Genomic DNA, 24,173 nt, shown 5'->3' with positions numbered 1-24,173 from the left:
AGCATGCACCAGTGCCCTGTGCATTCACAGCAACCTTTACGTCCTGGTAAAAGCAGATGCAAGTGCAAAGAACTGCCTTGGGAAAAAGTTAGAGATGAGTTTAGAGGTAATAGAGTGTATCAGGTTTGCATGGAAAGGCTTTGCTAGTGGGGAAGACTCAGGGGTGGCTTCTGTGAGAAGCTCCTAGAAGCTTCCCCTATGTCCAATAGAGCCAATGCCAGCCGGCTCCAGGACAGACTCATCACTGTCCAAGGCATCAGTGGTAGTGCCTCTGTGAGAACATATTTAAGAAGTGGGGGGAAAAAAAACCCGGGCAACTGCAGCCGAAGGGTGAGAATATGTGAGAGAAACAACTCTGCAGACAGAATTGTTTGCAGCTGTGTTGCAGTTGGATTTGCAGACAGGTCAGCGGAGAAGAGTGGGAGAAGGTGCTCCAGGTGCCGGAGCAGAGATTCCCCTGCAGCCCATGTTGAAGTCCATGGTGAGGCAGGCTGTCCCCATGCATCCCTTGGAGGTTAACAGTGGAGCAGAGATCCACCTGCATCCGCCTGTGAAGGAACCGACGCCAGTAGAAGGCTGTGACCCAGTGGGAAGCCCGCACTGATGCAGGCTCCTGGAAGGACTTGTGGACCCATGGAGAGAGGAGACCACACTGGAGTAGGTTTGCTGGTAGGACTTGTGACCCTGTGGGGGACCCATGCTGGAAAGGTGTGTTCCTGAAGTACTGCACCCCATGGAAGGGACCTGCAGCGGAGCAGTTCATGAAGAACTGTAGCCTGTGGGAAAGACTCACATTGGAGAAGTTCATGGAGGACTGTCTTACATGGGAGGGACCCCACGCTGGAGCAGGGGAAGAGTGTAAGGAGTCCTCCCCCTGCAGAGGAAGGAGCGGCGGAGACAAAGTGTGATGAACTGACCACAACCACCATTCCACATCCTCCTGCACTGCCGGTGTGGGGAGGAGGTAGGGAATTTGGGAGTGAAGTTAAGTCCAGGAAGAAGGGAGGGGTGGGGGGGAAGTGTTTTAAGATTTTAATTTTATTTATCATTATCCTACTCTGATTGGATTGGTAATAAATTAAACTAATTTCTACAAGTCTTGGGATATCTTTTAACTTAGGGCTTGATTTTAAAGCATCAAGTGGACAGGATTCACCACCAAAATCCTGTCAAACCACAAGGGCATGGTCTTCAACCAATATAACCTGCTGGAATTCCACTGAGGCCAGATAACTGGTGAGGAAACAAAATCGTGGTTAAAAATGGCCTGATGAAGATCATCCAAACCCAGTGCAAATGAGTCTTTGCGTATTTCACTAATTGAAAATGACACAAGCCAAAAAGGCTCTGGAAGAAGATAACACTTCGAACCTGCTGGTCTGTCCCATTCAGACTAGCATATATAGGAGAGTGTAAAGATTTTTATTAGTTTTAAATGTCAGTTTTGTCTGTCCAGGATAGTTGCTCAACAGGGACAAAGAGTGCCTGGTATGAATAGTTTTGGCCATCCAGGGAAAATTTCATTTTATGTTTTAGTATGACAATCTGATTATACCCAAGAGGTTTGGGAGAAAGATATTAATTTTGCATATTTTCCCAAGGAGTGGATGGTTTATGGTCCTGTGAAATAATTCCCTGCTGTCAGTCAACCTAGTGAAGTCTTTCTGAGCCTATTAAAGCAGGTGGTGAATGGCATCCTGAACGTCTATTACAAATAATTAAAGCTTTTTTTTTTTTAATACCTGCAGGTTCTTTAGCATTAATCATTTGCAGCGCCAATCCATTTCTCTGAAAAATTATTCCTAAAGTAATAGTCTGCCATAAATCAACACCCTCTTCAGCAGATGTCACAAAAGCCTAATGGTCTCACGTTACACAAGCAGAGATGCACTAACACAGGAGGGAGCAGGCCAAATAAGAAGAAAGAAAGTGTGTCCTGCTTTCCTGCAAGTCCTGTAGGCTCTTCGAAAATCCAAACTGAACATTAAAAACAATGGACATTTGCCAATCTGCAAAGCATAACTGGGCCAGATTTAAAATTTTGATGTGAAGACAAATCAAACACATCATCTAATGCTGCAGTAAACAGAGGCAGTGAAACAAAGACAAAACATAAAACAAAAGTGTTACTTCCAAAGCGAAGTCTACAAAAGGCAAATGGAGGGCCTTTGCCCCATGCATGTGCCCTGGAAATAAAGTGAGAAGTGAGCAGCATTTAGCCTTTGCTTCTTGATGCATTTTCAGGAAACAAAATGGTTTTATGAAAACAAAGACAGATAATAAACCTGTAAAGTAGCAATGCTTGTATACTCCTCTCTAGATAACACTGAAGGAGCAAGGAAGAAAATTTTAACAACCTACCTGTCGGGAAAAAAACTCAAATTACATCCAGAGACTGGAACAGCAGGCTGAACGCTGAGGCACTTACTAATTGTCAGCTGGACATGGACAAGATAACTGTGATACTCAAAGTTACCGCGAGAAAGAGAAAAGCTGGAATGAGAAAAGCCCAAAGAGAAAATCTGTAATGCAATGAGCTAGACTTTAAATAAGGCACTGAAAAAACATTTATGCTGGGTATACGTGGATGGGAGGCAGAGGTCAAGCAAAATCTGAAACGATACAGTTTGCCATTGTTACAGGGAACTGAGTATCTCCAAAGGAACAAAAACGTGCCATAAGAAGAGCGAGCAAAAGTAAGCTATAGAAAGAGCAAGGGGGAAAAAAAATACAAATTCCAGCAATTAAAAATTACTAGCAAAGTTCAAACTTATAGGTAAAGACAAACCACATGATATGCCAATGATTACTAAAACAAGAACCAAGACCAGAACCTGATATTGTTGATGTAAATATTATTCAGAAAACTTAAGATACCTAATACAAATTCAACAGTTGTCATTTATCCTGGGAAAAAAAAGTGTATTGGTTCTGGACTGTTACAGAAACAACATTGTTAGAGAGTATAACTGCCTTCATATTTATTACTTATACGTATATAGCCATAATTTCCAACACAGAACCAAAATATAAGCATTTACAACTATTACAATAATGTTTGTGACGTTCACCATGTGTAGAACAGAATAATATGCCAACCCTAAACTTCCTTTTTGATAGAATGGGCAAACTTTCTGCTATTGCGAGTTGATGAAAACAATAAACGTGTGAAAAAGTATAATGAGAAGAATTCTTCTTTTCATAGATTCTTGGGGGAAAGGATATCCATATATGAAATACCTACCTTTCCAAGAGGCAGTGGTACTTTAGCTCACATGGTCGCCACTCAACCTCCTGGTGTGTTTTGGTTAGCTGCTGGCAGTTCTCTGTTCACTGGTGTGGGAGCGGTGTGTCTGCAACGACCAGGGCATCGCGATGGTCTCGGTACGTCGCTTGCAGACCAGACCTCTGCGCAGAGCTGCTAAGGGCTGTGCTGGCAGTGTTTATAACACCCCAATTCTTTATTAGTTAAAGCAAGTGGCTACGTTATGTAACCAATCGCACCACAAATGAGTTCAGAACAAGCGGAAACCTTTACAACAGAAGGGTTATTTTTTTTCTGACATACAGTCCTTGAAGGTACCTTGGTTTGAGCCTATTGAGCTACACCCCTGCTTGGCCACCACCTAGATTCAGCCATTAGGACACTCAGAGACACCTATAAGAGTTTTGTAGCAGACTCTGATAATTTATTGATACGGGGCACCAGCAGATTCATGTGCTGGGCTGTTCTGGCTCAGCACACTTTCCCAGATCCAGATAGGAAGCACTGACATCTTGAAGGGACTTTTATCATTGTTTTTACTGTATGGGGCCTCTACAGACAGTTGTGTTGGATCATCTTAAAATAAAAGTCAAGAAACAGCATTTTTTCTATTCAGCACTCTGAAACACCATAAACTGTCAGATCTGTGCCCCTGTTCCCTTTCGGATGAACCTGAAAGATTTTAATTGCTTGCAAAAGCGCCTTTTGTAACTTATCCTTTTTGTAGAGAGGAAATTGAAGCATTTCATTCTGCCTAACTTTTGCAGCTCATGTTCCATGATCCCATTCAGTTTCCCTCACTGGTTTCTTTTGCAATCACTTTACCTTGCTACGTAGAGTACAGATTACTAGCGTGTTTCTATCTAATAAATTTCTATTTCTATGGGTTATTATAAATATGATGGGTTATTAACTTCAGTACTATCAAACAAAATGGATCAAATTAGGTATTGTGGTTAGGCATTTTTTGTTCTTCCAAACAAGTTATTTTCTGGCTTGTTGCTAGGAAAGGGTCATAATTCAAAATTGTAACTGCTTTTAGGATGTTCCTCAGTCATGAAAGAAAAGTCAAGATGCCTTCACATTTTAGTCATTGCCACAAGCCAACTGGCACAGTCACCTCTGGGAGCTGGGATGCTGCCTTTCCACAGAGGACAAGGTTGTACACCCAGCTTGCCACCCATGATCGTGGGACTTCTTCTCTGACAAAGAACATGGGATTCCTTCAAAGCCCATGATCTTCCCCCTTTGTCCTTCCTCTCTCTGCCATCCCCCTGATGCCTCTGATATGCCAATGACACCGCTAGGATTTCACAGAAGCTGAAGTGGCATCCCTTCCACGTAAAGCCAATAGAAGACATCTATCCCAGAGACATGTTTCTGTTATTTAGTGTAGTTTGCTCATCTGAGCATTGACATTCAGGAAACCCAAATGCGGATGTCATCACCTCGGCTGCTGATGCTTTTCCCCATTTCCCACACAGACTGCCTCCAAGTTTATCAGTCCAGCCTGAGACCGAGTGAGGAGCTGTACTGAGGCCAACGCAAACCTAACTTAATTAGCCATACTAAAGCCATCTCAGATCTCCTGCCCTGCAGCCTTTGGCCTGAGCTCTGGAAAGCAGATAAGCAAAGAAAACAGGAAAGGAAGGGACAACGTTTATCCTTAAAAATGGAACCCAGGAGGCTTGCCCCCGCAAGAGCATCTTCCTCTAAGCTGTGCTCCTTCTTCTGCCATTCCTCATTAGCACAGTTACTAGGGGACAGAGTCCCGCTGGTAAAAGCAAGGGCTTCTGCTCAGTGGCCTAGAGGAGCCTGCCAGGAGGTAAGGCATCAAAATCAATGTTCACTCAGACATACACGGCAGCGGAAAGCCCTGTTCTGTCAATATATGCTGGGGGAGGCAACACTCACAGAGTTTAACTCCCAGCTTTTCTTATTCGTGTTTGCTCCTGAACATCTGGGATTTAAGAAATATGTGTGGAAGCACAGCACTGACATATAGAAGAAGAAAACAATCAATACCGTGCTTAACCCAATCTGAAGAATATATGGCTTGTTCACTTTTAGTCTCATAGTTTAGCTCACACTGTAGCCAAAAGTAGTATTTCATACTAATCTAACACCAGGTCAACAGCGTTGAGAATCGAAACAGTTTCACTCAGAGCTTTTGAAGGTACAGTAGATGGGGTATTACCTGTGTTAACAGATGAAAAGCATGTGTTTTTCTCCGTACTAATAACAGGCACTATGCCCGAAAGCTGATGATGTGTTTGTAACATGCATCTCCTAACTTCAAGCATATTCTGAAAGTTTCTATGGCATATAATTGCAAATTGTTAGTGCAACAGCCATACCTTTTGGAGTACAAGGTGACCTGGATATATTCAACAGAAATGTAGTATTTAACAAAGTGTAACACCCATCTGTGCTACCAACCAATAGAAAGGTCCAAAATTATGGAGCAAATGTTTTTCCTCATAAAATAAAATGTAATTTTTAAATAAGGAGGAAAATGTGGATTCTCCATTTCTTTTACCCATCGATGGTTGGACTCGATGATCCCAAGGGTCTTTTCCAACCTAAATGATTCTATGATTCTATGTGGAATGGGCTAAAGGAGGAATAAGCTGAAAATAAGGAATTCTTTGAACTGGAGGGGAATCAAAATTTTTAAAGAGAAACAATTTAAATTTATTCTAAACATTAAAAAATTTTGGAAAATCAGAGTGACAATATATGAAATATTTTTCTTCCCAGTTCCCTGAGAGAAATAATTGTATTTGAGCATAAGAATACTGCTTCATATTATAAAAAATTCACCATAACTGAATACCCAAATTTTCAATAAAAGAGTGGTGTTACAGGTAATTTTCACCCAGCACCATTTATTGCATGTTAAACAAGTGTTTAAACTCAGCAGAGCTAACCTGGAGTATTTAAAATACGTGTACACTGGTGCAAATAACGCATTAAACTTCTATAGGAACATAATGACTGACTGACTGACTGATAAAAGACTTCATGTCTTATTAATGAATCCAGTCGCATGAGTGTGTCCAATCAATTTTCTAACTATTTCAAAGCTAGATATTTTGATCATTTCTTCATTACTTTTCGAGGTTCCTGACTGCTATTGATCACTAGAGGTACTTCCTAGGATTTCAACAGGACATTTTCCACAAAGCCAAAGCAGTGAAAAGTAAGCAATGACAGAGATTTTAAAAATTATTTCAGTCTTTCCCCACTCCATCATGTCAGAAGGCAAATCTTATTTACATAGCATCCTTTGAAGAAATGCAATTATGTCATTAATCAAAAGCAAACCTTGAAGCCAAAACAGCTCCGTAAAATATCCTTTTTTATCCTTCACATTTATAGCTCTCAAGAGAGACCACGTTGCCTAGGAATATAGTGGACTGATCAAAAAAGAAAGTCAAGGAACAAGTTATCATATTGCAATGTGACTGTCGTTCGTTCATTTTAGCATGTAGGACATTCTCTTTACAATATGTGTCCCAGCAATGAATCTGTTTTCCAGGGTGTTCTGTTCTCCTCCTTTTCTTTGTGCAGTAACTGCACCTGACACGCCGTGAGTACTTTGAGGTCTGTTCCACTGTTAGTTTGTAGCGTACACTTCTGTTATTAACGTCACAATTAAAGAGGCCATATGATAATCCAGTGACTATGTGATATAATTCTGTTTCTGTCATATTTGGGGTTAACTGCTGCTAGAAAAAGAATACACTGGATATGTTGCTATTTGTAACACTCGTGTGATAAAAGCTCCTCAAATCTTCCTACACCTCCTTCTGTTGATTGTTTAGAAACAATTCTATAACAAAGGATCCAGGCATATAAACTCTGTTCCTGCAGAAAGACAAGCAATAAAAGATAACAAAAGATTTTTCGCTGGTGCTGTACAGTAAATAAAGGCTCTTAGATTGTTTTTTAGGAGCCGAAGGACATGAAGGATACACTCGCATCCATTGCTATGGTAACTAATTTTGGTAAAGATGCTTTACTTTTGCTTTCTTCATCAAACCAGTAAAAGTAAAATATTGCACTAAAATTTACACAATCTTCCACAACACAATTTTTTTTAATACTACAGGAGCAGCAAGAACAGTTTTGGGGAAGTTTGCCTAGAACAGATGTATATAGTGTACAGAAATTCCAGTTTGGGTTCTCCTCACAGATGTCCCCCACAGTCCCCCTCCTTTCCTGCTTTATAATGGATTCGTAACAATGAAGTCATATGAAATACAATAGGAGAATCATTCATTCAACCAACTCCTTTTCTCATTATAACAGTATTTTTCAATCATTTTTGTTCAGTTTTATAGACAAAACGCAGACAGTCTGAAGAAAGTATTTGCTAAATTGGACTTTGACTCTTCCAGTGCAAGTTAAATTGTTCTCAGCAAACCTTTGGAAAAAGCGGGATAGGAGATGCACTGGCTTTGCCTGAGCTTTGCACTCTGCTTATAACAAGTTTCAGTTCTTTGGACCGGAATCTGCTTCTGTCGAGTGCTTATAATAGCAAACAGCACAACATCATACTGCTCTACAAAATGAGGCTCATAAACAGCATAATAATAGTAATGTGCCCCCTCTGCAGAGGTCTAGCACAAGGCTGACACAACACTTCTGAACTCCGTTCCCTGGCAGTGCTTCCAGGGAAAAAGGGATATCAAGGTTGCCCTAGACTAATTTTTTTTTGATCCTAATGTTTGCTGGATGCCATTCCTTGGAGATTTCAAGAAGCAGCCTCAAGCAAAAGCAATTCTCTGCTCTGCTTTTTGAGACCCTGAGTGTAGTACACAGGTACAAAGCTGATATGAACAGATAGTTATTGAAATTTTCCAGGTTTTAGACATCTTGAGGATCAAAAGACCAACCTGGCACCATTTCCATGAGCATGTCAATCCCTCTTTACCCACTACACACTATAAGGTGACTGGCAAGGAAAGATCTTAGTAAAGTTCTCCATATCTGCCTGTGAAAGTTATTTTGGCTGAGCACAAAGATTCTCCTCCCTCCACAGATGCAAATGCAGGGGAGTGTGTGTGTGTGTGTGTGAGATGGTGATGATGAAGGAGGAGAAGAAGAAGAAGAAGAAGAAGAAGAAGAAGAAGAAGAAGAAGAAGAAGAAGAAGAAGAGGAAGGCAGACATAGCTCCCCAACACAGACTACCCATGGAAAAGCTTACTTGGTTTAAGGCTCCCTATTGAGCACGCAGCAATAATTTGCAGTGCTTCAGGACCTCTGCATTGTGGGTAATTCAATTTCTCATAATATAACTCTGCCAGTTCAATGTGTCCCCTGTAGAGTGATAATGAGACCTGACAGTGTCCGAGAGGGCACAAGACTTTTCAGCTGTATCATCAGAGCCGAACACAGGCATTTCAACCAGAACAGCTAGTCCTGGCCTCTCACGCAGTTGCCGCTCCCTGCTGTGCTGGCTTTCAGCAGGGCACAACAAAAAAGAGGCAACTGAGGGCTATTAGCCTTCTCAATCTCTTTTTTTAATATCGGGCTACATTTACAGATAGCTGCTAGGTCTTTTTGAGTAGACATTATGTTTTCCACTGACATACACAGTATTTGACAGAGCTGTTGAAATTGAAACCACACCACTGGCGTTTCGTTGTTTCCCAGGTCTGAAGTACGTTTGTAATACACAGTCCACCTCTGTTAAGGTACCAGCTTGGAAAAGCAATAAAGATGCATGATTCTTCCAGGCTGTTTCTGTGGATTTCTCTCTCTCATTGGATGCCTGCAAGTAGCATTTCAATAGACTGTAGTGACAAGAGTGCAGCATCTTTCACAAAATCAAAATGACAAGTGTGCACTTTGAACTCAGCACTGAGACAGCTGTTGCTAATGAAAGACCCTGCGCTTCAGCTTGACTAACGCAAGAGCATTTTCACCACCCAGTTTCCTCTTGCAGTGGTACTTCATTTTCATTCCATTCAAGATAGTGCGTAGTACAGTGCGCAGCGTAGCGTGTACGGCGCTACAATGTCCTTCAGGCATCCTGCACTCCCACCTCACTCTGTGTGCCGGGACAGGAAATCGCTGTGAGAAACCAAAAGGGAAATCAGAAGACCAGGCTTATAACGTGCTCAGACTACTTTGTTGCTGAACAATGTTCGGATGTTCTTCTAGTAACACTTACCTCTGACAGCAATGCTTTGCTTTGGGCTGGGGTTGAATGCCCATAACTCTGCACTGTTTCTCAGATAGTGCCGTCAATCAAGGTACCCAACATTCACATCCTAAGTTAACAGTGGAAATTCCTGTAAGATAACCTTTAGGTTGGGGGGATTTTAAAATCTGGTTTTACCAGACCCTCATCCCCCATACAAAACCTGTTCATCACCTTTACATGTGTAACAGAATACTGTTTTCACCAAACCCACATTTTGGTTTTGCCTCTTTGCTCTTACAAGTTCTTTTTTTTTATGCTTATCTGTTTTTGACCAAGATGTTGCCAGTCGCTTAGCGAAAATCCTTGGGCACCATTTGAGGCCATACTATGTGATACAGGCAGCAGTGATGATCTCCTCGCTCTCTCAGCTCTAGCAGATCTTCTATGAGGAAGCTTAGCAACTTGGTAAAGGCTACCTGTATGTCATATGCATCTTTCTTGCTGAAGTTCAGACACAATTCTTTTAATGCTAATCTCTACTGACTTTATTTTTACGTTCTTTTTGTGTTGCAGGAACCTGAAGCTACATTCTCTGTTTGTCAGACCTCTCCTTTTTCATCCACTCAAGTAGCTGTGATGTCCAAGCCCAGTGCAGGCCACCGGGCGGAATAGACCAGCTTGTTCATTCTTTAGTCTGACACAAGGGAAGAAAATAAAGTGGGAGAGCTCTGATAAGTACATTCAATGTATCTTCAAAGGACTCTTCCCAGCAAGCACTGCTGTGTCTAAGAGAAGTGAAGTGGGATGTGGGAAGACGTTGGTAGCCTCCGCTAAAATGTAGGTGGAGAAAGGTCTCCTTGTTAGCAGATTTGCATGGCTGAGCTGCATGGAAGATCTCACCTACAGGTCTTACACATCAAGAAACAAGGATAGGATATGTAATGTAAGACAGCTGTGTTCAGCTTTAGCAAGAGTGGTCAGGCACTTGAACAGCCTGCCCAGGGAGGTGGTTGAGTCACCATCCCTAGAGGTGTTTAAGAAACGTCTAGATGTGGCACTTCAGGGCATGCTCTAGTAGCAGAGATTGTAGGTTGTTTGGTTGGACTCGATGATCTCAAAGGTCCTTTCCAGCCATGAAGATTCTATGATTCTATGATTTTGGAAGCACATTTATTAGGAATACTTGTCTGATTTACAAGAGAGACGCTCCAGAGAATAAAGCACCAGCCAAAACAAAACAAAAAACAGGTTAGAAACCAAAAGGAAAAAATATCATTAGTGAGATGTTTAGTGAATGAATGATGACTATGTTTGAAACATAATGACTATGTTTGGTCCAATGAGAAATGCACACAATGTTAGAATATTTTTGTATGAGTTAATACTTATACAAATTTCTTCTAAAAGGCAAAGTAATGTGTGAATAAACATAATATTATATTGCTGAATGGGGGAAAGACTAAATAGCTCTATGTAAAAAGAGAAACAGAGTAAAATAAGCACCATTGCCCTAATTCTTATTGTTACACGTTCGTATATCTTCTTAGCTTTCCTTCTGAAAATAATTTTGAATCATATTGCAAGCCTTGGAAGAATCTATTATGAAAGCACACTCATTTTGAGAACCAAACTTGTGATTTTAATCCCAAAAATAACTGCAGTGACAGATTTGTTAAAGAAGGCTATTTTCCTTAAAATCACATTTACCCGCTTTCACCAAACAGCTGTCCTTTAGTTACCTACTACTGGTTTGGCCACATTCGTATCCCTTGCTTTACACTTTTGCGTGAGATCTGTGTGAGCCTACCCTGTACATCCTACCTACCAGCTTTGGCTAGGCTGGCTGGGGGGAGACACCATGCCTTTCTGGTAAAAGCTAGCACATCCTGCAAAATTTGTGATCCCAGGAGGAGAGAGCAGCTGATGAGGCTGCTGTAGGTTCAGACACTAGGCTCAGAACAGGAATCGGGTGCTTACTCCCAGGACTCTTTCTCCATGCTAGTGCAAGGAATTATTAATGCAAAATGTGTAAAGAGTGATGGGGGGAAATTATCAGTGCACCGGCAAGGTTATCTTGTCAGGTGTGTCACAGCATTGCTTCGTGTCCTAGAACTCTGTTTGGACTCCGGTGTGCACCTGAATTTTTTCTTTCCGGCAAGCAGCATTTACTGCAGAAGTGAATCCATGTGGCAGGAGGAGCAAAGTATCTCATTTATCAGCCAGTCATTAGGATGTTTCTTCGTCTGCTTTGGAAAGCAACCCAAGAAAGCAGGTGCAGATCACACAGTACAGTTTCAGCTGTGATTTGTGCTGTGCAAAGAAGGACTCATTTTCAGAATAAACTGTGCTTAGGTAATAAGGTATGAAATTTGCAACAGCAGACGGCACTAAGTACTATGGATAAAATTCTGAATGTGCTGAAGGCCAGTTAAAAAAAAAAAAAATAAAAGCTCTTGACTCGAATGAATCTGGATTTATGCACCAATTTCGGAATACTGGGGGGAAAAAGATGTTCCACTGAATGGCATTGGTCTTCTTTGAAACTGTCTCCGTTTAATTAAGGCGTCCCACCGGGCACTGTGAAGTGTGGAATTCCATCAGCTGCTTTCAAAGGGAACAAAATGAAGCATGAAACAACCATGTAGAGTTGTCTGGTGATTTTAGGTTGGAAGAAAATGACAGGGGCGGTAATTCATGTAAAGGAAGCTGCCACTACAGCTGGAATTTAGCAGTTGAGCCACAGGTGACCCAAGCAGCCCAAGGGCATGGAGCTTTAGGGGACACATTCCTTGAAGCTAAAATTATTGCTCTGTAATTATTTTCTGGGTCTCTGCTCTCAAATAGCCATGTTCTCAGATATGTAGCAAATAAGCAATGTTCACATTCATGCTTGTTTTGGACCTGTTTATAGGTACATGTGGGCTACAGCAGCTGAAACTCTTTCTTTTTGAATATTACATTAGCCTTTTGCCTGAGAATGTAAACTGTCTTGTTTTCCTTAAATTCAACCTGCCTTTCATTGAATTTGTGTATTAAATTTAAAGTTGGTTTTATGGTGTTGTGTAATTTATTGTGATACCAAGTACAACGAAATATCAAAGATATGTGACTGTGTATTTATTGATCTGTCTCCTGTTCAGGTCTCAAATAGGATTAGATCCCATGGCATTTCTAAATATTAGGCAAACTATCAAATTTAGACTTTCAGAACATTCTTAAAATACTCTAATATGTTTACCAGCTCAAAGATCTCAAATCTTTTGGTAAGGCCACATCAGCATAATAACAAATTCTGAAGAAAAAAAAAGCAAGAATCTCTTTTTCATGCTGATAAAATATAAAAGTGATAAATGTAACCTTTTCTAGGCAAAAGATTACTCTGAAAAATTATCAGTAAAAGAAAAATGATCTATAGACTTTAAGCATCCACATTTTGGAACAATGTGCTTTCTTACAAAAATAGTGCTTATACTATAATAGTGAGAGGCCGTCATTGATCAATATTATCATAAGCCGTTACATTAACATTATCACCGAGTAGTGGCATCACTAATTCATCTTCATACTTTTTAGTATTGCCACAGATGCATTTTTTACTAAATAAGAATGTGGAGGAATACAATGCTGTATGAAGGCAGAAGTAGAAATGACCAAGGCAAACCAAAGGAAGGCCAAAATCAATGCCCAGGAGGGAAATGAATGAAATGGAACAGGTCTGCAACATGGCAATACATTCATTTTCTTTATGGTGGGGAAAAGGAATGAGACGCAAAGAAAATATTCATGGGCTCAGCCACTCAGAGACACATCCAGATTAAAAAGGTAGACTTCTCCTGAGAGTTTTAATTAACAAGGCACTGACATTTTACCTTCAAATCAACAAGCTTAGGTTTTCATACTGTAGCCTGACAATCCTTTTCTATCTTCTCCCTGCTACACTCATTTGAAAGGTCTAGCCTCTCTTCATATAGTTTGGGGGGGGGGGCAAAAAGGACTATAATGTAAAGGGGGATACGCACATATTAAACCTTCTACTTCTGAAGCTAAGCTAATAAATATCCCACAGAATAAGGAATCTGTTCTGGATTTTGGGTTAGGCAGTTCTACAGTGTCAGATTTTTTAAATGGAGTCCGACAATGTAGGGGCCACACCAGGCCACTGCACTAGCACGTTCACGGCTAGAAGGATGCTTCAATCAAGCACAAGCCCAAATGACTAAAGGGAAAACTCTAAATTGATAGTTCTAAAGGTCATGAGAAATAAATTCAGGTCGGGAAGGAAAGTAATCAAAAAGGCTCAGTACAGAAACGTTGTCATTCCTCAGTTTAATGAGTCCTTTACAAGAGTAAATAAGGGGAGAAGGATGAAAGTAATTGCTAGTTATGTGTTGAGCTAGCTGTGTTTTTGGTGCCTCCTAGGTTGGCAGTTGGTAGAATGGCTAGCTGTGATTTGGAGGAAGTTGTTATTGGCGACTTTTATTTTGAGTAATCCTTCCCTGGCTTCAGCAACAGAACATGGCCTCTTTGGGGATGTATAACATCAGTATAAATAATTTTGCTCCAGCCAAAAAGAGGAACAGTGCCCTTTTTTTACCTCCCCTCCCCCTCGCCTTTTTTTTTTTTTTTTGCTTGTATATTCATATGGCTTAAAAAAGGTAGAAAATACAAAAGAGATTGGAAATAACCCCAGGTGAGCCTCATTCAGAGAAGTGGCAGTAACATTATGTTTCTTGGGTTTAGCCCTGTTGTCTTTAGAAAAAAGAGATTGCTTGTCCCTACATATAAATAAATACCCTCTGGCCCTTCTGATTTGGTTTGATATTATGCTGTTCTTACTCTGTTAGACAGTCTATTCAAGACCGGGAATGAAATGAGCCAAGAAACCCACGAAATATTTTAGCTTCTTGAGAAAAGCAAAACACTGAGGTGCATGGGTATTTCTTTTTCTCGTGCCTCCATTGACAGATAAGATTTGTTTGGTTTAGCTATTTTCATTTATTCAGAGGAGTGGCTAATGTGGAAAGCGACTGCTGAGAAATGCTGGTATAAGCTGGCAGAGCATTAGCAAGACAATGGAGCAAGACCGGCTTTTGCCAGCAGAAAGGCCATCATTTCTACAGACAGGAAAGCTTTGAAGTCAGTCAACTCAGGTTTTCCTGCCTGAAGGTGGTACTACTTCTCTACACTCCGTAATACTTTGTACCATACAGTATGGGTTAATGATTTCAAAGGGCTGCAGCTTCATCTGCAGAGTACAGAAAAGTTACCTGAAAGCAACTGCAAGTCTCTGATGAACAGTTTTGAGTGGACACTGTATTAGCTTTTCAATCTAAGGAACAAAAACAACAATTTAAATAACAAAAAGTGCTTTCAATGAGGGGTACATCTGCCCTGTTTCTGGATTAAACTCTGATGGAGAGCAATATAGTATTTCTTCTGCATTAATTGCAAGTTGCACCATCTTCTTTCTAAGCAGGTATACACAGATGAACCCTCTCTGATGGTATCATAAATTTTTTGACGTGTAACAGTGACCTTTAAAAGTGAAAAAAAGAGAAACTTGACAAGCCCTGTAAGCTGCACACCATTTACACAAGAACTCTGTAGAATTTACTCTACCTGTGCCATCTGCTTATGCTAGTATCTAGAGGGCTATGTTCATCGGAGAAAGGGCAGAGTTGACAGAAAATGGTTTTCTTTATTTCATAAGAAGATTCATAGGAAATAGCTGGGACCTTTTCAGTCTAGTGTCACACACCTTCTCTTCTTGGATAAGGTCAGAATGAGACCTCATGGAGAAAAAGATGTGACATTTCATGAGATTCCAATAGTTGAAAAGTCCCTCTTCACATCAATTCGAATGAAAATTCAAACACTACTGTGAAGCCCCATTTCTGAAATATTTCAGCATGTGCTCATCAAAAGAAATTTGGTTGACAATGCTTTTACTTATTGTCATGAATTTCACAAAAAATATTCAGAGAGATTTGACTGCCATGACATAAATATTGATATAACAAATTTCAAATGGAAAAGGGACAAACCATTTTTGGACGTTACCAGTCCGGACATTTTGACTGTGCTGAAACAAAATGGCAGAATGGTTTGATAATTCCCCATCACTAATGGACAAAATTGGTACGCTCCTCCCAAATGGATCTGTTTCCTGAAATGCACTCTCCAGCAGACACCTGCATCCTCAGAAGAGTTTGGATATCTGCAGTGTACAGCACAGCGGCAGGTAGGCACAACTCACAATGCTTCAGGAGCATGTAAGAATTATGTCCTTGGGAGGAGAGTTCTCTTACTGGGTTGATTAGCTCAAAGACAGGGTTGTTTACCCAGGTAAAGCACCAGACTAGCCCACTGGCTTGTTGGCTGTGTGTCACACAGCTCCACCAGCTTACCCATCACAAGTGTGCATCTGTAGTAGGTCATCCCCCTGCACCATTCAGACCTGCATGCTCTCTTTCATGGTACTTGTTTATTCTGGCACTCAAAAAGCCAGCTGATTACCCTGCAGAAAATAGCTTCCTCACCTCAGCTGTATTAATATCTCTAGTGCATTTATTTCCTTCTTTCCCTTCCTTGGCCAAGTTTTTTTCCGTTACCTATCATGCTTTCATTTTCAGAGAGACGGCACAATTTATATTCAGGACCCTCCGAAAACTCAGTTTTCCTTGACTGCAATGATCACAAACCACGCCTGAGTATCGACATGCTTCCTTGCCATGCCACTTCTGAGAGTGGGATTAAGAAAATGGAAAACAAAAAAGGAAAAATAAAGCTACAGAAAACTCTGCATTAGTTACTTCCTCAAGCTTTCCCAGGGCTTCTTATTTTATCTGTGTATTTTTTTATGATTAATTCTCTCCATAGCAAGAAATGTTTTTACTTGTGTTGAATGCAGTCCTCAATATCTCACCAAAGCTTAACAATATATAATAGTAAGTCTGTAAACAAAGACAGCAGGAATTTTGAAATATCAAGAAGCTTACTGACTCCCAGGATTTTGTTGTCCTCAGATATGCCAAGACTGGAATGACTTTTTCAAACTAAAAAAAAAAAAGAAAAAAAGTTACAATTAGGGTTTGCTGATTTGGTTGTTTGTCACTTCAACACATCACAAGTGTCATCATCTGTAACAAAAGATTTTAAAGATGATGAGGAAAGATGAAAGATATAACTTTGGAAGGCAAATCACAACTAAATTTAAGGAGAAAAGATTTGAAACTTCTAGTCCAAGAAAGTTCCTAGAGGGCATCAGTTACAGTTTCCTAATACAAATGCTGGCAGAACCAGAAGTATTAAGGTTGTACTTGACCTGCTGCTCACAGACAAGGAAGAACTGATGGCAAATGTGGCTATAGACAACAGTCTGGGTTGCAGTGACCACAAAATTATTGACTTCAGGATCCAGGGGATATCTGGGAAGAGGAGGATTACGAGTCTGGACTTGCAAAGTCTGAATTTCTAAGCAGAATTCCATGGAAAGTAGCCATGAAGGAGTTAGGTGCCTTGGAGAGTTTGTTAGATTTTATAAAGAAAACTTACTAAGAACTCAGGTTAAAGCTATCCTGTTGGACAGAAATACCGGGAAAGGTCCAGAGTACAGAGTCTGAGTACAGAGCCCCTCAGTGAATTAAAATGCAAAAAGAAAAGAGCATACAAGAAGTGGAATTGAGGACAAGCAACAAAGGAGGATGTAAAAGCATTGTTCCAGCACTTAAGGACAGTATCAGAAAGGCCAGTGCTCAGATGAAGCTAAAAATAGGTAGGGACATACTGGGTAAAAGGAAGAGATTCCACAGGAGTGCTCAGAACAAAAGTTTGGAGAAGATAATTGTCCACTGACTAACAGGGAAAAACAACCTCGTGATGACCGATGCAGAAAAGGCTAAAACATTTCATGCCTTTTTTGCCTGTGTTCACAGACAAAGCCTGCTGCCAAACATCTCATATATCAGTCCAGTCTGGGAAGCAGAGGGGCAGCCAGCAGTGGAGTGCAACATAGTTAGTGAGAGTGGGTGTATTCAAATCCATGGGGCCAAGTGAGATCCAACCATGAGTGCTGAAAGAGATGACTGCTATGATGTCTACCATCTCTGAAAAAAATGGCTATTGGGTGAGGTCTCAGATGATTGGGAAAAAAGGAAACAATGCGCCTTTAAGAAAAATGAGAATCCAGAAAACTATAGACTGATCAGCCTTCCCCCCAGCTCCGCAAACACATGGAGGACAAAAAGGCAATCAGAAATGGTCAGTGTGGGTTTACCAAAGGTTGGTCAGCCTGATTGCCTTCTACAATGAAATGGATAGCTCTATGGGCACAGAGAGAGTGGTGCACGTCATATGGCTTAACTTTTAATAATGCTTTTGATGTTGTCTCCAACAGCCTCCTGAGCGGGAAGCCATGTAATCTTAGGCTGGACAGGCTGCTAAATGGGCTGCGAATCAAGTAAAAAAAGTGGGCAACATCCATTTGGTGGCTTGTGACAAGCAATCAGCTTCAGACATCAAAACTGGGATGAGTGTTGTTCAATATATTCTTTGCTGATGTATATGATGAGACAGAAAGGAGGTCCCAGAAAATGTCATCCTAAATGAGAGGCAGTGGCTGACAGCCCAAAGCAGAGGTACAGTCCAGGGGGACCTTACAAGGCAACAGAACCTCAGAAATCTCTGCTGTCATTTTGTGAATGGACTCATACATTGATTTTTGTAATGTTAGGAATCTAATTTACTATTGGTATCATTTGTATTCTGACAGAATTTTTTACCAGCTTTAATATAAGTGATCATTTCATTTGTTGTTCTCTTTCTGGTTTAGCTTGTAATTTGGCTTTACCAAAAATCTGTGACCCTTTAACCACTTTTTGACTAAAATTAGACAGTCCTTTCTGAGTTTTCATGTATTTGCTTTTGCACCAAAATGTGTTTTGTGAGTACAGTTTTTCTCTGTTGTGGTACCAATGTGAAAAATAGCATTTTTAGATTCTACCCATCGAGTTTGCTCTTTTCAGAAACACACAGTTTGGTCTGTCTCTTCATGTAGCTGTCTTATTGTCACACATCTAATTGGCTCCCAGTTTGTCAAGGTGAACTTTTACAATGTCAAACTAATTTCTGAAAATGTGTATTGTTTCCTTTAACAGCCCCTGCAGCCTGAAGAGACTGGCATGTATTCTGTATCAGTTGCCAGCGTTTTTCTGCATAAAAGAATAATCAACAAGTCCAATAGTTTGAATGGATTGGTTTCCTGACCACATTAACTTGCCCTGTGGCTTGAAGCCAGCAAAGCATTTAAGTGTGTATATAAATTTAAAAGTATAAGAAGACTCATTCAGCAAGAGCTCTAATCACATACTTACATGTTTTGCCTTTATGCTTTTAATGCCTTTAAGTATGCTCCGTGAGCAAAGAAACAAGTCCAGGATTAAAAGTAACCAAATATATAAGAGATAAAACCATTATCAAACAAGCACTGTACAGAGTTTTTAAGGGTTTTGTTATCAACTGTGGACAGAGTTCCCTAATTTTCTTTCAGCATATCTCCATCTGAGAAGACTGAAATTTTCTCTTTGAGTAGCGTACCATGTCTGAGGCATTAATTTCAGTGTCAACATCCATTACAGGATGTTACCCAAAGTGTTTTGCTATCGCTATTGTGCTCTAATTAGGTCTCTCAATCCTCCTTCTTGTTTTTATGTTATAAATTATAACAACCGACTCTTAATGGATTTTCAATGGTTTTTATCACAGATTTCTTGGAAAACATTAAACCCCAATCAAACCATTAAGGAATTTCTTTCATGTCTGTTTCAATCAATTCCTTTTCACCCTTGTTACAGGATCAAACCCACCTTGCCTGTACCTTATTTTACAACAGCTGTAACCGATGACATTTTTAGACTACTGAGAGAAGCAGTCATTATTCCTCAGAGATTTGTTTGTACTCTCAAAGAGTTTTCTCGGTTATGGTTTTTGTTATAAATGCCATTTCTACTTCCTCCCAGTGCAGGCTCAAATATTGTGAAATAAAGTTGCCCAAGAGGAGCCCAGCCTAACTTTTGCAGTCAAGAGGAATTCATCAGATCATGAAATAAACTGGTATAAGGAAAAAAAATGCCACTAAGTTTCTGTAATGGTATTCTGTGTTCTAGTAGATGGACCAGCCTTACTTTTTCATGTTTTAAATGTCTAAGTTGTGTGTATGTGGGTGCAGAGAAACATAGACCGTGACGTTTAAAGATGTAACTTACTTTTCTCATGACATAAGCAGTTATGTCATCAATGAAAGTCTTTTAATATTTCAAAACTAACATTTCAAAACTTTAAGAAAGGAAAATATTTATAGAAGACAAAACTGTTTGTGTATCTAAATAGCACCAGAATTTTATTTTAAGCATAAAATTATAGTTAACATAAAATTTAGTTAGCTAGTTAGTTAGTTAGTTAGTTAGTTTAGTTAGTTACCACAAAATAGACAGCATATCAACAGTAACATCGACTCACTGGAGCTGCATACAATCTAAAGACACCAAAAAAGTTCAAAAAGATTAGGAGAGAACATGGACAGCCTTGTAGGGCAAGCGCTTGTCTCCCCTTCTGAATAGAAGAAAACAAGGAAGCTTTCATAAAATAACCTTTCACCACTGCCAGCAGCAACTTTGGCAGCAACCCTCCAAAAATTATGTATTGTTATCAAAATAGTAACTGCCTCTTTAGAAGTTTGTATTTATAAGGTAAAAATGCTTGTTAAGAACAAGAAGCAATAAACTAAATATTCAGGAATATTGACTAATCATGACAATGAATTTGGTTACCTCCAGGAGAACCCAGGCTGCTTGATACAGTAACGTGTCTTCAGTGGGAGTTCAATCATATCTAGCAAATAGAGCTAGATCTTTGAAAAACCTTAGCATAAGCGGAACAATGTATATGTAACATGTCTGTCTTGTGGCTGCAAGACAAAGCTGATCTGTGCTTTTGCTGTTGCAGGAGTATGACACCCAGATACAGTAAGTGAACGCAGGGGAGGTGTCTCAAAAATACCTACCTAGGGAGTTTACTTCTTAGACACTCCTAGGATTATAATAGGTATTATTATGTACTTGAAGCAGTATAAAAATCAAGGGAGATACATCTCCTGCCTTACACACTGAATAACCTCAGAAAAGCCCAGGGCTCTATACGTACCAAGATGCTGTCGCATCAGGATGCCTGCTCTACCTCTAGCTGTAAGTAGAGCAGGGTGGGAGACGAGAGTAGAGCCGTTTTAAGATGGATCCTTTTCTATCAAGCCAGCTTTCAGAATAGTACTGTACTGGATATTGCATTCATCAATGATTACGGGATGTGTGCATTTCACCTGTCAGTCCTGCTAACAGGCTGTGAATACGCGTTCAGTCCCCTTGTGTGCTCACTCTGTGTGACATAATAGCAGGACCACAAAAGCACTAGAAGATTAGTCTCAGGAATTCTGTTGCCAGAGCACACTTTGTGTTTTCAGCAGGAGACTTACGTCGTCTTCTGGAAGTCCTGACATCTATTTTTACCAGTTAGTGGTGCGGCCCTACTTCTACAACTGTTGAACATGTATTTGTCAACTCTCTGCTACCTCTGCAAGCAATTATAAGTAGGACCTGAAAAATATTTCTAAGACAATCACAAGCAGCTAGAGAGAGGCTAGAGATTCGTGATAGCAGAATGTGGCAGAAGAAGAGCTATTTAAGTTTTGCAGACACCTCAGCTGAAAAGGATGTACACATGGGTGTTCACTTCAAGGCATGGATTGATCTGTTTTGTGGCAGCATAACAAACCAGCACCATTCTCAAGCTGTTATCTTGTTCTCTGATTCCTCAGCTTTTGACGTTTTTTTTTCTTTTTTCTGTTTTTTTTTCTCTCTCTCTTTTTTTTTTTTTTTTTAGAATGTATGGCCCTGGTAGTTCGGTTGTTAAAGAAAATGTTCAAAATTTTGCCACTGCAAATATTTCTATGTGAGTTTTCAGGTATCTCAGAAGATCACTGACAGGCAAAGCTTAAAGAGTCCAGAGGAACCAGAGGAGCCCATGCCACCATTCCTTCACGGTCAGTCCCATCTCTTTCAAAGGATGCCTTACCGGGATAAAAACCAGAGCGTGTTCTGATTTAAGGTTGAGACCATACCTCTGTTTATCCTTCCTTGACTTGGCTTCTGGCTCACTGTGGATCATATTCAACCCTGATTGAAGCCAAAGAGAAAATTCTGTTCACTACTGAGCTGGGGTCTTATTACCTGGAAATAGGATAACTCTTTTGCAGTCCAGTGGTTACTGATTTCTTGTCTCTGTGATCTCTTCACAGACTTTTTCTAGCAGCATACCGGAGCAGATGCATTCATAACTCTTACTTATAAGATGCTACAGCATTAGGTATTCAAGTACTCTCCAAGTTCCCAGTTGTTGGGCCAAGCACTGAAGAGCAGCTGAATCTGGATTTCAGAAACACTCCAGACCCCCGGAAACCCCAGAGTTGCCAGACCTGGGACCATCGTGCTGACAAAGCAACCTCAGAGACACAGAAATGAGAAGCCTGGAGAGGCCGGGACAAAAGCAGCCACAAGTCTCACCAGGTTTGTCAAAACAGGTGGACTTCCTTGAAACACTCCCTTTTTGATGAATCATCACTTTCTAGGGAAGATTCCTGACCAGCTCTCACCTTAGTCTTTGTTAGTGCTTTCAGGATCAGTTTTCATGCCAAAAATACCACTAGAAAACGAATTTTCTTATGGCTATTCTAGCAGATCATCTACTCCCATGGAAATTATCATTTAACAAGAAAACACACATCAGGCATGCATGAATCCAAGCCAGTAGGCCCCTTTCCAAATTAAAACTGCATTAGTTCGTGCTGCGAGCTTATGTAGGATAGAGAACTTGCATGGATGAAATGTAAAAACTGTCATCCATTCTTCTTGCCCAGGATTTCAGCTGTTAAAGAAACTAAATGTATTCCAGCTTTACTCTAGCTATAAATCATATTTGCCTATTTCCAAGCATGTACTTCTTTGAGGCACAGACGAAGCACACAAACACATCTTTTATTTATAATGCACATTGTGCTGAAACATGCCTGCATAGTACATTTTAATTAATGTTTTTAATTCTCTCTTTTCAGCCCTTCATGACACGATGAGTCCCAGCAACTGATAAAACCAGTTGAACAGAAGCTGAATGAGTTTCCTCTTACTGAAGGTTGTCTTAATAAACTGTAGTTACGAAGTTGTTGAATAGGCCCCTGAATTTCCACATTGCAAGTGAAGGATGAATTATTATTCTGTTCAGCAAATGAAGTGCATTTTGTGCATTGGTAACCAAGGTCAACGGTTTGTGCTCAAGGTGATAAAGTCGTAAGACTTAAACATTAAAATGTCAGTAATGTCATGCAAAGGGGAATTTAAGAAAGACGCTTATTTTGCTATGCCTGTTGTGTTTTTACTTGAATATTTGGAAAAACATGGAAATAACCAGAAAGACTAACTTCTGATTTGAATGGAAACTGTAAGAGCAGAATCCTGGCTAAATCTCTTCTCAGCCAGGCTTTCTCCATCTCTGAGCTGCAGGTGATAGATGGAAAGTATTTAATGTAGCATTTCAAAATATGCTTTATATATAACCTGAGATCCAGTGCAAACCAAAACTGGGTGTCCACTGGGATTTTTTTCCTTTCTCACAACATATACAGTATGAAGCCATTCCCTAAAGTGAAAGGTAATAAACGTATATATATCACAAAGAAATATTCCTGTTAAAAATACATGACAGGACTGTCAAAGTCATTTAGCACAAAATTTTACTTAGCTCAGGCACAGCAGCCTTCTAAAAGATTTAGAAGGCACAGGCTATTTCGGTGATGGATACATACGTTGTTACAGCGAAAGAATAACAAATAATATAATGGAGAGAAACATTTTTATTTCCAGTGCATAAAATAATTATATGGTTTAAAATTCCCACATCTGTATGGAACAGCCAAGGGAGCAGCAACTCTATTTTATCATCTGTGAAATAATATTGCTTACATAGTGGTCAGGATATTAAAGGTCCTTATTATTCTGAAACATCTTACATTGGGGTTGAATTCTGTAGGTTTTATTCCGGTAAAATTCTTATGCCTGAAGCAGTTTTGTCTGCTCATTTCTAGCAACGCAGGTATTAACTGCACATTAGCCAATTTAACTTACTCACTTTCAAAAATACCTAGGAGAAATGTTTAAGGATGTTCTATGAGCAAGAAAAAAAGAATTGATATTTCCTTTTTTTTTTCCTGCTTGTTGCTTTTTGATTTATTTATATTACTGATGAAAATGTACACATTTGACTACTTGACAGATGGCAACCGATTCCAGAGCTTAGGAAGCCAGGAAACTGAAAGCACTCTGTATTTCAGGAAATAATATAGCAACAAGAAGCCTGGCAGCCTTGGAACGACATAATTTGGAGAGGAAGGCCCTGGACAGATAAAATTGGCATAAGCATGTGTATTTAGCAATAGAGAGGGAGTTTGGGGGGGAGTCTTGTACATTTGGCTCTTGCCGTTTGCTGTGTCTGTGAAAAACTGCTAGACTTGGTGGTCTTCGGGTAGAAGAATAAATTTCATGTGAGGAAAATAAATAACTACTGTCAATGAAGAACAGGCACAAGTGGACTAGAAGACACTTTGTCTGAATAAGGACAGGATTGTAATTTTTAACCCAGTTGCATCAAAGGCAA

Source organism: Chroicocephalus ridibundus, chromosome 2 (genome assembly GCF_963924245.1).
Source record: "Chroicocephalus ridibundus chromosome 2, bChrRid1.1, whole genome shotgun sequence".
NCBI lineage: Eukaryota > Metazoa > Chordata > Aves > Charadriiformes > Laridae > Chroicocephalus > Chroicocephalus ridibundus.
This window is presented reverse-complemented; position numbering follows the sequence as displayed.